The sequence below is a fragment of the Anopheles marshallii genome, chromosome 3 (genome assembly GCF_943734725.1).
Source record: "Anopheles marshallii chromosome 3, idAnoMarsDA_429_01, whole genome shotgun sequence".
In the NCBI taxonomy this organism is placed as follows: domain Eukaryota; kingdom Metazoa; phylum Arthropoda; class Insecta; order Diptera; family Culicidae; genus Anopheles; species Anopheles marshallii.
This window is the reverse complement of record NC_071327.1, coordinates 40,359,024-40,374,880: the sequence shown is the minus strand read 5'-3', so window position 1 is coordinate 40,374,880 and position 15,857 is coordinate 40,359,024.

Genomic DNA, 15,857 nt, shown 5'->3' with positions numbered 1-15,857 from the left:
TCGATTGGAATCATATTTTCTGTCATCCATTTTACATTTTCACAATATGTTTAGATATTTACAATTTATATAGAAGATTTTGAATAAAATATTGATCGTTCGTGTATCTAATCCGGTATAATACTTTCCCGGCAATTCTGTTTCATTGTACGAATGTCAGTAATGATTTCAGCTAGAGTTATTTAGTTAACTTTGAGAACTATTGTCTGTTTTCAATTTTGCTTTTGAGAAAATGTCCTGATTATGAACAATCACGCCAAGAGAATTCATTATTTGATATGTTCAATGTTTTGGGTGTATTTACTATGAATGATCGAACCAATCCTTTGATATTTACTTCTAGAATGAGAGATTACATCCTTAGTGAGAGATAGTGTGAGTAAATGATAACGAATGTAGCTAGTAGATGCAGATCTAGATTTGGTAAGTGTCATTATAGTATCATTGATTTGCGCTTGACGCTCAACGTGTTAAGATACCAACCGCTTTAATATATGAGCAATCACATTTGTCTCTTGGCTGATTCCTAACAGTTCCACCCATATGTAACTAGAACTCTGTCTGTGTGTTTGTTTACCTTGTCTAGCTTTGAGGTGTCTGCAAACAGAATTCTTGAAGTATCTCTTGTACATGATATGTTGTGTTCTTTCTATTTCTTTCCATGTATCCACTTAGATGCTCTGCAAACTTCAGTCACCGTTGTATGGAGTTTTAATGGAAACTATTAGAATACTCAAGGATTCTTCCTATACTGTATTCGAAAACAGTGGAAAGTCGCAAATCGAAAAATTTCAAAGAAAATTATATAAAAACTTGTGTAAAACTTTCAAAACGGAACTATGTCTGAACGGAAAACAGAGCGAAACTAATTGAAAAACTGTTTGGAAATTCGTGGAACACTAATACCGGAGTTCGGTGAAGTTAACTACGGTGTTAACTCCGGAGTAATCTGGAATCAAATCAGGAGTCATCCGGAACCGAATCCGGATTGTTGTTTTCTGAGTTGATTTCGATTTTTCGGCGTCGGAGTTGGAGTGGTTTCATGACTCCACTTTAAGGATCTTTACGGCACCAGAACCTCAGGGGGTCTGGTCATCCATTTGCGGTTGATATTTGGAGAAGTGCCAATGCTCCATAGACCGGAACAGCTCGTATCCATACTATATCAGGAGTCACACTCTCAATATCAGCTTTTCTGTGTACGCTTCTGCATTGTGTATGTGGTCTATGATTTCCTTATGGCTGGCTTGGCTGTCGATGATTTCTACCAATATCGCTATGGTTTTCGTGTTTTTGACATATTAGCAATGTTATATTGTTATGAGATATGGAACGTTTAAAATCGAATTGGACAACAAATTCAGACGAATAAAGTAAAACAAATAAATCAGGTTTGACACCTTTGCAAAACACGATGATACTTAAAAAGAAGCTTTCAAGCTCGTGAGATGTTATGAGATGGAACATAGCTTTCAATCATCACACACACACACATGCAAGGGCACACTACCTGATTCCCAGCTGTTCGGTAAAGAGAGCATTTGATGATTCTCACTCTCTCGCTCTCTTTATACCTCAGCTTTGCCGGGCGTACATGGAATGGAATTATTCCATCTTGATCGAGGTAAAGTTTCAATCGTGACCCCTAAAAAGCTCACAATAACCGTAAATTTCTTACACAGTTTGAAAGTAGATTCGTTCCCTAAACTATGTTCACGATTGCCTCTTCCAATCGATACCATTTAATTTAATCAAATGAATTGCCTCGAACCATTTCAACCCGCTTCGATCGTTTGGATTGTTCACTCGGAAGTTTTCTCCGTTCGGTACACAATAGTCGCGCCCCTCCCGCGAGCCTCCCGATGGCACACACGTTTGTGGAGCATAAGCCTCTCTGGCACAACCAGCTGAAGGTTCGCGGTGCTGCTCGTGGCTTTTTCAGTTGGCCTACGCTGATGTTCGCCGGTGTTTTCAGTTCGCTCGAGCAAAGAGGCCGTCCCGTTCCTGGTGAGCGTCGAGGGTGTTTCGAGCATATTGTTTCCGAGACTGCTTTAGATACGGTGGATACGTGTAGTTGATTTTAGGATCATCGTGTGATCGGGGGGCTATTGAAGGTGCAGAAAATTGGTACACCAGGGCTGGAAAGTGCAAACTGTGTGTCTGATGCCTATGTAAAGGCTGTGCCCGAGCAATCCGTAGGCATCCGGAGCTTCTTGCGTGTGTCCGGAAGGTGAAAAACTCTCTGAAGCTGTAGCGTAGTGGTGATTGTTGGTGATTGATTGGTCGATGGTGTAAAGCTGTACGGTACGATAATTGGTGTGGAAATTATAACACTGTGCGTGTGGGGGCGGGATGTTCAATATGGTGTTTGGTATAAGGAGGGTGCTGTTGGCATTAGGAATACAGGGTTGAGATAACTAGACCAAATTGACTTGCAGGAAAGTGCACAAGTTTTTCCGCATTAGCTAGTGTAGTGCATGTTATGTACTATGCTGGGTAATTTAGTGTGTTAGTTACTTTAGAAATACTGCACGAGTGTCGATCAAAAGGATTCAACTCAAGGATGGGCCAAAGAGTCGCCATGTATTAGAGGTAAGCGCTTGATAGAACGTGTGGAAATGCAACTCGATCCAATATTCACATATTGGCACGCTTGGTTTCGACCTTACTAGCTTGTTAGATTTAATGATAACAGCATCTCCTTTCCTGAGAAAAAAATACCCCGCAAAGAGAAATTGGGAGAGCGAGCGACGACGCGGCCGACCAGGGAGAAACACCCGAAGGAAAAGAGCATTACACCGGCATTATTATTTGGTGGGTGTTGAGGATGTGGCAGCAAGGAGACCGCCACGGCACCCACTACCCAATTGGTACGAGAAGCCTCTCACCCCAAACCCCCCCCCCTCCGCCCCCTCTGCGCGCGGGAGTCCTGAAAGTACCACTTTCGTTTCTCGCTTGCAGCCACGATGTTGTTGATGATGGTGATGATGGGTGGCCTGCTTTTGCGTTTTTCTGCCCCGGCTGCAGAATTCATACCCCGGCCAGACAGTTTGCGGCTGGGGAAGCCGGAGATTGGTGAAGTTTGTCCCACTTTCTTTCTCTCTATCTCTCGCGCAGTATGGGCGGCGAGGTTTGTGTCTTTATTTTGCTCCACTCTTTTGTGTACTGTGTGTTGGGCAGCGAAGATTTTATGCTGAACTATTGCTGGCGAATGCGTGGTGTATTCCTGTACTACTACTACTATTACTACTACTATTACAACTGCTACTACTCAACCTGGTGGAATGATTTCAACTAAACCAAACCAAACTCAACCTGATGATTATGTTTGGATTGAGAACTTATCAGATGTTTTAAAACAAATGTTAATGGCAGTGGGTGCATTTTTTACCAAACTGCACCGTACACCAAACATTCACACCATCCAGCGCACAGCGTGGCAACTTTTACGGCAGTAAGCTGGCCATGCATTTATCCAAGGGCAATCGTCGTCGCGTATGCAAATCGGCGTGTCCTATTGGAATAATGTCTTCCAATGGGCAGCAGGAAGGTCAAGGCTTACGGATGATCATTCCTTGCGGTGCTGGTTAGACTGCTGCTCAGTACTAATTCACTGTCCCCGCCCGATCAAAGGTGTTTGAATTGGGGTTGAAAAACTAATTTATCGTCTGCACCACACGGGTTTTAAATGATGCATGATTTGAATTGCTTGTTTACTGCCACTGTGCAAGCCTTTGAAATGGTTGGCGGTTTGGGAGCTATGTTACGGGGATTTTTTCGTTATCGTGCCGCCAGAATGTAACTCATTTTTGGTTTGAACTATTTTCGACCGCTTGGCCATATATGAAACTCACACACCGCACCGTGCCAAAGATGGGTCTGTCTACTCGCTGGGTGAAACTTTTATTATGCAAACAAATCGATAGTTTGTTGGTTTATGTTTTGCTTTGCCGTCGTACTTCCGTCATCACACACATGGGCCGAGCCCTCCAGCGCGGGTATCGCAAACGCTTCAAATGCTTGTACCTTCCTTTACCAATCGACGGAGCTTCTTACAGTAATGCACTTGAACCAGTGGCCTCATTCTGCGGGTTTTTGTGCTTTGGATATTTAAAATGCTATGTGGAGAAATTGTTGAGCGGGGTTGTGCCAAAAAATATCCATTCTTTCGGTTGAATCTTCCTAGTTATGAGCATTTTTACAATCCGTAGGAAAGGTGCAATCATATCCGTTCCTCTTCGAAATTTTTAACTTGTAAGCAAAACTCGAAAAATATAACCATTTTTATGGACAATATTTTAATTATTTACTTAAGTGGAATACATTTTAAGATTTATATGTGATATACTCGTACCTCACGGAAACTCGTCAAATGTACAGTCGATGCATTTTAACCTCATTCGTAACATTATTACTAGAATTATTTATGATCTCGATACTCTGGCAACGTGCGTCGTGAAACTGTATATACTTTCGCAATATACTTTCATAATAAAAAAATATCGTAGGAGAGATGAGATCTCCGGAACTATTGACCGGAGGTACCAGTACCTGGTGGAGGTTCAAAGTAACTGGTCGTACTCTAAGATGCTCTAATCCTATGAAAATTAACCACGGGCAGTCGTGCGTATAGCGATACTGATCCAATGACTGCTATGGCTTCTAGATTTTAATAAAACAAATGTGACTACTAATTTGTTTAATTAATTGAAGTTAGTTCTATAAGTGAAATGGCCGCATGTTGGCTGGTCAATACGGTTATTAAATATACAAAAACGTAAATAGCATCTTGATACACGAATTATGTTGCGCATGTATGCCATGTTACACTTGTAGCATTGCACGAAATTGCTTACCAAAATGATCCTCGCGTTCTTCGAAGCTAAAAGCGTACAGCAGACTGAATATTGTATGGAAAAAATATACAATCCATGTTTGAGAACAACAGTATCAACAATCACAAATAATTTTTTAGAGTAATCAAAACATATTGATTTGCCTTCGATTAAGCAAATAAGAATTTTCATCCATTCCATGAGCAGTAGGTTTTGTCTATCCTAAATGTTTACTAAGCGATTTCGCATGGATTAAATATCTTCCTAATGTCTTCTTTGGTTAATTTAAGATTTGTTCTTATATTTTGCTGCAAGAACATCACATTCTCTTCTTCTTTATCGGCACAACAACTTCAAGAGGCCTAGGCCTGCAATTTGAGGCTTTCTTTGACATTATTTAACCGTAGTTGGATAATCAGTCCTGCATATGGAGGGTTGATCTGGATGGAATTTTGGACCGGCCTTGTCATGTGAAGACCGACGCTTGTCGACTCAAAACATCACTTCAGTATCTGTATAAGTTCTTTGAGAGAACTTCAATCAAGAGTCTTCCATGTACTCCGTTAGAAATTCTCCATCCTGATAACATTCATCTAAGCTGCTTCCGAACATGCCATATCAGACCAATGTTTCTGCAATTCGACGACTTCAGCATCGACCAGCAAAAATAGAGAGTTGCTGGAACCCAAATACACCCCTAAAGGGGTAATTTAGCAGCATCTAGTTTTGTTTGTTATGCGAAAAACTCATTAAAGATGGTCCTCTTTATGCGCGTGTTGGCTGTATTTTATAAACGAAGATCCAATGTGTACTCACACACTGATGGCTGGGTTCCTTGGAAGCCGCTTCAGCGTTCGGTGCATGTCACACCGAATGCACTTAGCGATAGAAGCTCATCAGTTTTTGTTCAACACAATTGCACCTTACACTAGTATTAAAGATGAAAACAGCTAACAGCATCTGTACGCACGCTCCTTTTAGCCAACTAACACCTCGAAAGCCCCCGGTCGAGACAGTCTGTAAATTAGCGCAAAACTTAGTTCCGGCAGTGTTCCGGATCGTATCGGAGGGAGAGAAAAAGCAATCCAGCATAAACGTGCTAATGCAACGGTCAAGTAGAAAGCATTTCGAAGGCACTGCCAGCGTGAATCATGACGGTTCACTGTTTAGGTATTTGCTTTTTTGTTGATGCTTGGTAAGCTGGTTGTTGTTTCGCTAGCCTCACTAAAACCGAAAGACGCTGTACAATTTGCTAATAATGTAACCCCAAAATGTCACGTTCGTGAAGTGAAAGTGATCCACTACTAAGCCGGCGGGATAGTGGCTTTCTTTCACGGATTTTATCCGCACTGCTAAGTGTGAACGACGAAGGGCCCCGAGATATTCGGTGGGAACGTGAAGATATCCAGAACGGTGTTCCGACTCCTCGTCAGACACAGCATGAACGTGTAGTGAAAGAAAAAAACTTCAATAGCAATCCACCCACTTTCTATTGCTCTGCGTTAAGATTAAGCACAAGCCAAAATATTGTCTATAACAAGGGCGGCAGACGACTGTTGCTAACAAAAAATAAATGACTGATGCTGTGACGTGAACGACTCATCTGATAGCGCAAGGTGAATGAACAAATAGCAGCGATAAGAATGCAAATAATGTCCCGAGCAGCTTGTAACAAATCTCGTTTTATTTCACCGTTAATTTTGCGTTCTTTTTGACCTCAGCGAGTTTTAGAAACATTAATCTAGTTTCTACTGGATTGCGCTGGATTGCATGTTATGATGATTAGATGAAGTGTTAGTGGTGGCAGAAAGCAGATTGCTTGCACATGTTTCCTCATTATGTCACATTCGGTTGAGATAAGTTATCTCTTGAGTACAATTTCCCCGATTGCTCCTTGGGTAATTGAAAAACTGTTGGATTACTTGAATATTGAATTTCTACGATGGTTTAAGACCGTTTTTATACGTAAAATGTTATTTTCAATTGCATCTATTCCTCTGTTCGCTCCGTTGAGCGATTGTGAAAGACGTCGGGGAAGAACTTAAAGAATGTGTCATTTTTGGTGTAATGAAACATTCCACGCAGATGCTATGAAGCACAGCACAGGATCCATTTTCCTTTTTCCTGTCGTGTACCATCGCTCGTGGGTTTGTATATTTGCATACGATGTTTTGTTCGTCCACATGTTGGAATACAGCTTCATGTTGAACGGCGGCTTCACAGACAGCTTGTTCATGGGAATATATTATGTGAATGTACAGTGCGTAACATACAATTGATTGCGTATAAAGCAGTACGTGAAGAAATAGATAAAAATGATGATATATTAATTCTTTTTTCTTTAGTTTTATTAGTAGGTATGAGTTTATTCGAGACATATTTTAAAACTTAAATAATATAATGTTAATAAATTAAACATTATAACCGAGCATACCCGGGATAAGGCAATAGAAAAGGACACTGCCTTGATGAATTTGTATTCTATGCAGTCATTATAGGATTGATAATATGGCTAATAGAGCCGTTATAATTATAATAAATAAATTAATTAAATATTAAACATCAAACATTAAACTGAGATACATTATAAAATACAAGAAGTTGTACAAATTGTTTTTTTGTACAAAGAAGACAGGAAACCTTTATGGTTTTTCTTGGACTGAATTTACACATAGCTAAAAGTTCAACAACGTGTACAGAATTTGGTAGGATTCTATCCGTGTAGGATTTGGTACCTGTATACCATTAACCTTCAAAAAAGTACAAGCACTAGAAGAGGACTCGTGTAGTTGACTGTACTGTTAATTAAATAAATAATCTTTCAAAATATGTGTACATACCGGTCATATAATAATCCGGTAAAAGGGTCAATCATTCTTACGCAACAATCAACGAACAAGAATTTGCATAGCTTTGTGACGTACTGTAGAAGTAACAAATTCTTCTTGTGGATGTGGAACTGTTGTATGTGTAAATGTAAAGCTTAATCCCAGCTCCTCGACAAATAATTCAATCTACTATTTACGGGCAATAAATCTTAACGGATTCGAAAGCTTCGGGATGCGTTGTTGTAGATATAGACAATAATCAGAAACCTTGACATTAGGGGAGCGAATGGTCAAGAACGGTAAAAAATGGAACCAACTTGTTGCTCATCGTACAGCGAAGCTACTAGCAAGAAGTGAAAGGAAATCCATTGATTCGTACTGTGGTTGAAATTGCCTATTAAATTTAACAGTTTTTGGACGGAAAAGAAGCTTTTAAAACAGCAGGCAGTGATAATTTTTTGTGAATTGTTCAGAAAACGTTCGACGCGGTTAATCCAGATGCTAGATCTATCGAAACTGTAGAATTCTCTGTGTAGAATTCTTCTGAACTGCCGCAATAATAAACATCGAAAAGAATTTCATTTATGTTTTACATACTATTGAAAAGATAAACAACTATTTGCATTCAATTAACTATTCATGCTAAACGGTCCGATGGCTAAACCGGTCATCTACGCTGACATCACTTCATTGTCAACGTGTGAAGCTGCCAGAGATATCGTCAGTTCGCACCGTTTCACTGACGCTTAGTTAAATTGGTCCCTAAAGGGATCTCTATTACCGCTGACCTACCGGACCGAGCTACTCGCTGCCCGTGCGTCCTTAGCAAATTTAGCGGACATTTTGCGTGTTTAACGCGTGCACGATGCATGTGTGTGTTTGTTTGCCCTACTGGCCATAAGTGACCGTAGCGACCCAAATTACGGTTCACACTGTCCTCTCCTTTCCTCCGAACTCATGCCGTGCGCAGTGGAGGATGTGTCTTTTACTACCTTTCACTTTTGCGACGCTGCCGAGTGTTGGTGCAATTGCGATGTACTGTCACCGACGACGTCTGCAGTGGGGGTCATGTGCGGACGATGAATCAGGGAGCAGTTCAGTGTGTCACTACCTTTGGCCGCCTTTGATACACCTGGCCAATAGTTTTAATCTCCGAACCGAACCCGTAGTATCCGAATGTTCACTTTCTTTTATGTTGATGTTTCGCCCAAACATGCTCTCGCATGTTGCTTGCATCATCCGTGGCCGATAGCGTATTGTTTACTGGGGATGGAATGCTTTATTTTGGAAGGATATTGCGCAGTTGGGCCCACATATAGTGAGCAGTATTGATACTCGAGTTAAATCGAACATAATTTGTTATGCTCTGGCCATATATTTTAAAAATGCTTATATGAAATCAATGCATAGCCTTTCACATTGGATCACGCGCATCCAGTTAGAGGTGGTTAATGTGAACGGTAGGGTTAGAATTTGCTAGTAGTCGAATCACGCGTTTCTACTAACTCGAGTCGAGTTGCCACTAGTTCTGCCACTTTTCCTGATACCTCAGCAGCATTAGCTTGTGCAGTGGTTCGGTACATTGCAGTGCAATTTGGCCAATAATTAGTTCGTAGTTCTTGTGTTTGACATCCTCGTCCACCTCATGGACTCATGGGATGACAGGGGGATTTTTAGTAATTTGACATTTTATTTGTTGAATTAAAGTGATCTCGCTGGAACGTATACGGCAGATCCGGGGAGTAACGCCAGCGAGTACAGGATCGACTCGGCCAGCCGAAGAGCCTTGCGATGAATAATTTCTGCGTTTCGTTGTTTCTGCTATTCTAGGTCAATTCATGCATTTATGGCTTTTATAGTGTCAAACACGTACAGACCATTGTTAAATCATATTCAAAGTTGCAGTTAGCCATTATCGTTAGGAAATTATCAGAAAGGATTCCGGAACACAAAGTTTACTAACGACCAGATTTTAGCCATGTGACAGTTCTTGGAGAACACAGGTCCAGGTCCATAAGGCCTTTTGAAAAAACTGTCCCAGCTAACCGTTCTTGTGTGAATGGTCAAACGCTACAAGCCAAGAAGTCTTGGACAGAGCGCTTTTTACTATCACAGGCGCCACAGACATGAGGAGATTGGCTGTATCCTGTCTCCTCGGTATCTTCGTACAGAGCGCCAGATTCAGGACCGGCTTGCTGACAACATTACCGTACCGTTACCGTTACCGTACCTACCAGATGCTTTCTAGCAGAGCGATCGGACAGTGTAAAAATTTGGGTTTGTAGATTAATGAGAAAACTAAACAAAATGGTAAAAACACCGACTCAGGGAAAATGATTTACATGGGAAATGTATGCAGGGAATTTATTCAAAAAATTTTAGAAAAGCCTGAAGTTTGGTGTATTAGACCAATTGATATGTTCATAGCGCCGGTACCTAGTAGCCGAAAACCTTATATCTACCGAATAGAATATTTCGAACCAAAAGATCGCAAAGTAATCAAGTGCGCTGTTATGAATTATGGTATAATAAATGCAGTCTATTTAAAGATGGTGCAGATCCAGTAAAACAACACAAATAAACGAAAACAAAGTGTTCAATTCTCTATCCGAGAAGCTGCACTGATAAGGCATTAGCGATCGTTACTGCGCTCGTTGCGGTGGCGTACTTGTGTGTTCCATGTCAGCAATCAAATTTCTCTGATGCAATGAATCTTTCATTACGAGAACTGAAGAATGTTTGAACTACTAACGTTAAAGCATGCAATACACACTTACGCGTTTGAAATTCTCCCGTCAAGGATGCTTCTGTGCTTCTACAGGCACTTCTAGGTGCACCAAGTTGGCCCCGTTGCGCTATCACACTCAGTTTGCATCATAGTGCACTCGTCCAGATAACCGCGGGGTTAATGAATTCCCCACACTTAATATGAGATGATTCAGCAAGTGAAGATGCATATGAGTGCATACCATGATCCGAAGCACGGGCCGTACCCGTATTATTGCCAAGGCCAATGAGGAAGCTGACCACTTGCTCTCATTTGTGCTGGCGGATGTCACCAGGCGGGAAGAAGAAAATATTTCATTGCCACCTAGTCGTTTGCTGTAGAAACGCTTAGTGTATTTCCCGTTTCGGTTCTTCGCAGCAACGTTCCTTGGCATTGAAATTTGCATTACCACCTAGTATGCTTCACCAAGCACGCCATGGCATGGCGTTATAACATTAAAATTGGAAAGAATTTTAAGCTGGAACAGGAAGTCGTCAGGCACCATTGATTCAAATGAGGTCACAGATAATTCCGTACCGCTCTGCACATAAAAAGCTCTGCTGACACGCATTTTGAATGCGGACTGAAGCGGAAGAATGTTAGGATCTTTGCAGCGGAACAGTGCTATCAACATTTAAGATATTTTTATCATCCTTTAGTGCAGTCACGTGATAGACAATAATTGTAAGCTTGCGCCAATCGGTTCCGATTTTGTGGTTCCGATTGACAGTTGAACTAATTATAGAATAATTTTATCTAACGCTGTTCGATAATCTGATTAGAAAAGAATGAATATTGCAGCGAGCCATTATGAGACACCAGCATTATTGTACAGGCTTCCGGTTTCGATTCGGATCCACGTGTCAAATGAAACGTGGAATGTCACAGCCAAGGACTTCGAGCAGCCGATTGGTATAGGAAGCTGAATTGATTTAAATACAATTTCCATACCATTCCACCGCTCCCTAGTGCGCCCTGTGTCGCTTTTCAGACATTCAATCCTATCCATTTCGAACTAATTAGCTTTCGGTGTGTCTTTGCCAATTACGACGCAATGAGCGAACGAGTGATTGCATAATGGGCGCAGAAACTGACACGCAGTCCAATGTATTCGTCATAGTACGGTTCAAGTAGAATGTCTTAAGAAATTGCATCTTGTTGGTTGGTGATTTGTTCCACAAAATTGGGCAATTCGAGAGAAGAATTTCATCTCTGTAATCATTTCAAGTTGACTTGGAATATGTAGAAGCAGATGTAGAATCTTTCCGCCTATGTGGAGCTTCACTTCCAAGAATTGACTTCAACTCCCCACTAGAACACGAGCAACCCTGTGGCGGACTGCTATTCACAAGCAAGACCAGTTCGTCTATTCAAAATTGAGACACAATGTGCGTTTGGTTTCGTGTGCGCTAGGCATGATCGATGTATTGCGGTTGGGTTGAGCTTGCAAGCAAGCAAAATAAAACTAGCTTCAAGCTGCGTTCAAAGATCAATCAAGAAGTTGATATACGCAACGCACCCAACCTTACACAAGATGCATAACAGAGGTCCTCCACCGGGTCGATAAACATCAATGATCTTGCATGTACCGATGCATGGACGGACAAGCTTCCAGTACCGATCGCTTAGTAGAACGTGACACAAATTCTCGGCCACACCAATGCGGTGCATTGCGACTTGTGCAAGCATACCGCCGATGTGAAACTGCGCCATGTAAAATTGGCAATCAGTTTCCTCTCGAATCTCCACACGACACTAGATCGCACCGAGCAGACGTGTGCCGGTAGGTGGAATCATAGGGACCGAGGGTGCAGGAGACGGCAGGTCACAGCATGGACATAGGATCGGAACAAGTTTTTCGATAGCAATGTTTCCTATCCCTTTTCTTCACCGCTGTACGCTAGCTGAGCTCCGAAAGAAGCTTGCAAATGGCCGTGCTTTGCAGGGAGGGAGATGCGTGATTGGTTTGGTTCGGGTTTACCATGTGGCCACTACACCGGTTCTAAGCTTAACTCGCTCGAGAGGCAACGCGCCCCCGATCTAAACGCTCTCCGGATCGGTCTGACACCAAATCCCATAAACGAATTTCATCATGAAGTGTAGTGAACGCCGCCACGCACTGCCTTTAGTTGGCGCGAACTTTTGCGAACCGCAACGTCAGCTTGCCTCTCCGGTGCAAGATCTCCGAAGAGTTTGATCGTGTGGAGAGTCAAGTTTTCGAGAGCCGACTGCAATGCAATGCACCCAAAACCCGTCTGTCGCACCGTCCGGTCGATCGCAATCACACCGAAAGGGAGAAAGACGTACCACACATTGCAAGTTAATGGCGGCAATTGCTGGGTGCTGCGCGGCAGTGCACGCTCAATAAGTGGGTCACGGTGGCGTTCGAAACGCAGCGGCCGCACTCGTTGGCGATTTCGCTTAGAATTATATGTACACCGTGGGATGTACCGGACCGACGGTATCGGTGTTGGACCAGCAAATTTAGTAATCGACCCAGGGCAAGATTTAGACCGATCTAGACATGATCGAGGTGGTAGTATAAGTTTCGGAGAGGGTTGATTACGAATTGAAATTTCATTGGCTAATTTCGCTTACGATGTGTTTGCAATTCTTATCGTGCCAAATATGCAGTTTGAAAAATGTGTTTTGATAACTGCTAGATTTAGCTAGATAAATTCTTCTTGTTAACTTCAAGATGTACCAGATCATGCCTAGGCATTACGGCCGATCTTTGATACGAGGGACTTTAAATGCTAAGTGAAATTCGATCCACAACCTTCAGTATACAAAACCAATCTTGGAAGTACGGCCTCATGGAATCACTACATTATTGTAATGCATTTCTGGTAGGTTAAGTATGCGAATGTCAGCGTCACGTGTATAGAAGTAGAATTAGCCGAGGAATCATCGCGAAGATTTAAAATGTGTTACTACCGCTATCTGCTTTTTTTTTTCTATGCGTCAAACTTCCACTCTGATTATTTTGTGATGAATAACATAGAAGTAAATGACGCTTTCCAAAGTATAACGTCTAATTAGACAGCGGCACACACCGATCGCATTATAAAAATTAACGTTTAAAAAATGGATGTAAAGTGCTTGAAGAGCGTTCATATCAATGCCATTGGCGGTGTAGCATTCCGGCTTGGTACTGCACTAATGAAGCTATTAATCATTCGTTTTCATCGATACAAACCGTGCGTAAAGCTGCTCTAGAGCAATTATCTTCTAAAGTTCGCTGGATGTGTATAATATAATGAACCTTCTTTCATACAACGCGTTCGTCGGGTCAGTGTTGTCTTTAAGCAATGAGTAGAAGCCATGTGCAGTGTGTTTCGCGGTTTGTAAGTGGCAAAGCACGCAGCAACACTTTATTCCCATTCGAAAGTGCGTCACTCTTTGAAAGCGGTAACAGATCCGTCATCCCAGGCCTTAAAACGGTAGAAATAGGGTTGAAATTGGCCGAAAAAGTATCCACTGCTCGTTAGGCACTCGGAAAGCCTTCGCTCGGCAGATGTGAACACTCGGCACTGCTGTCACAGCGGCGCTACTGTTGGACAAAAAATTAGTATGCCGCGATGTCAATGTCAACACGTTTACGCGATCGCGCAAATAGCAACGGAGACGATCGCGATCCAAACGGTTGCGCTCGTTGTCGCTTGCGTTTTGGGGTTGGTTTCCTTGAGATTGAAGTTCAGTCATAAATCGGTATTTACGCACACAGCCATGCAAACTACTGCTTTATCTGCGCACAAACACACGCGCGCCGTCCACTCACGGGTTCCACTGTAGGCAACGGAAATCATCCACCACCCCGTAGCGGTGTCTTCACTTGTAACCATGCTGGGAATGCGATGGATGCGTAGGAAAGAATCGTTCCGCTGTACGTTTGGATGCGTTCTGGCCGTTGGTTGTGGAGACACGAAAGTCGTCAGCCATACGCGAACGAACGCAATGCTTGGTGTGAGTGTGAGCTTATGAACGATTTTTCGAAAGCTTGATGATATGAAGATTGTCGTCCGTTGGATTGAATAGCAACTAAGTATGGAAAGCCCACGCTGGGAGGAAAGGTACGCCAGTGATCGCGGTTTCGACAAGTACAAACACATTGCGTATCCCACCCCAGAGTGTATGGACGAATTCCGGTGAGGTGAAGAAGCAAGAAGGGGTGTACAAACATCATCACGCCGCTAAGTACGTGTCTTAGGAGCTAAGCCGCCAACAAGAGGGGGGGTGGGTTTGGGCCGATGTTGGGAGGAAGCTAGTGTATTGTGGACACATAATAGTCACAACACTTCAGCAAGCAGCGCACAGTGTTGGCCTTGTGTCAAAGCGCTAGGTTGTCATTTTTCATGCCAACACGGCTGAAAGTGTCACGTTTCCTGCCTTCCTCCGATTTTCGCACGCCCCCCCCCCCCCCCCCCACCTCTTCCGCAGTGCAATGTATCTGCTGTTTGAAAAAAGGTAGCATTACCTCCTTCAATGCCTGCGCCAAATGAAAAGCATCTCGCGGTGAGCCCTCCTCACACACACAGGCTGGAGGCCCATTTACAATTAACCTTCCTGTACCCCGTGTATGGTGAACAGAGCCCCCCCCGCCTTACGCGGTGGCGGTGCATCACACAGGTTCGGAATCACGTCCTACGTACTGTGTTGGGCACAGTTTTTTTTTTACTGCCCTTACTACTCGTGTTGTCATTTGACCATTAACCGGGGTTTAATCTTCTGGTGTAACATCCGTTCTGTGGTAGCCTCGGGGGTGCTGTCGACACTGAAGAACTCGAATGTTCATTGCACATTCGGAGAAAGCTTTCCATTGCGCAATTAACCACAGTTATAAATGACACGCTACAGACGGTCGCTATGAAACAGGATAATGAAGATTCATAAACCATTTTCTTGGCTTTTATTTTCTCAAAGATGGAGACGAAGAATGACCTTGAATGTGGTAGTCATTGGGATCTGTGTAACTTACGGTATAATTGCATCAATTGTATTGTTTTTTCAATCGATTACTTACTCTTGATTCGGGCGGGCCCCAGTGGTGTATTGGTAGCGGCGCTGATCTTCACATGGCAACTGGTCAAAAATCCCACATGGTCCATTCCCCCGCTACGCTGGACTGACTATCCGGCAACGAATAAACAACATCAAAGAAAGCCAGAAATGGCAGGTTTAGACCTGTTGAGGTTGTTACACCTGTAAGGGAAGGACTCAAGCTTGATAGATGTACAATTTATTGATTGTATTAAAATTCTCACGGATATGATTGAGTTACTTATTAACGATCGGACATTCGGTGGAAGCCATGCGGTAAACGAGACAATAACCCAAATAATGGTGGAAGTACCAATAGTAGTAGAAATGGTGGTCTTGTAGATGATGGCGTTAATGCAAGTCTGAGACAACTAAGGGAAACCTCCT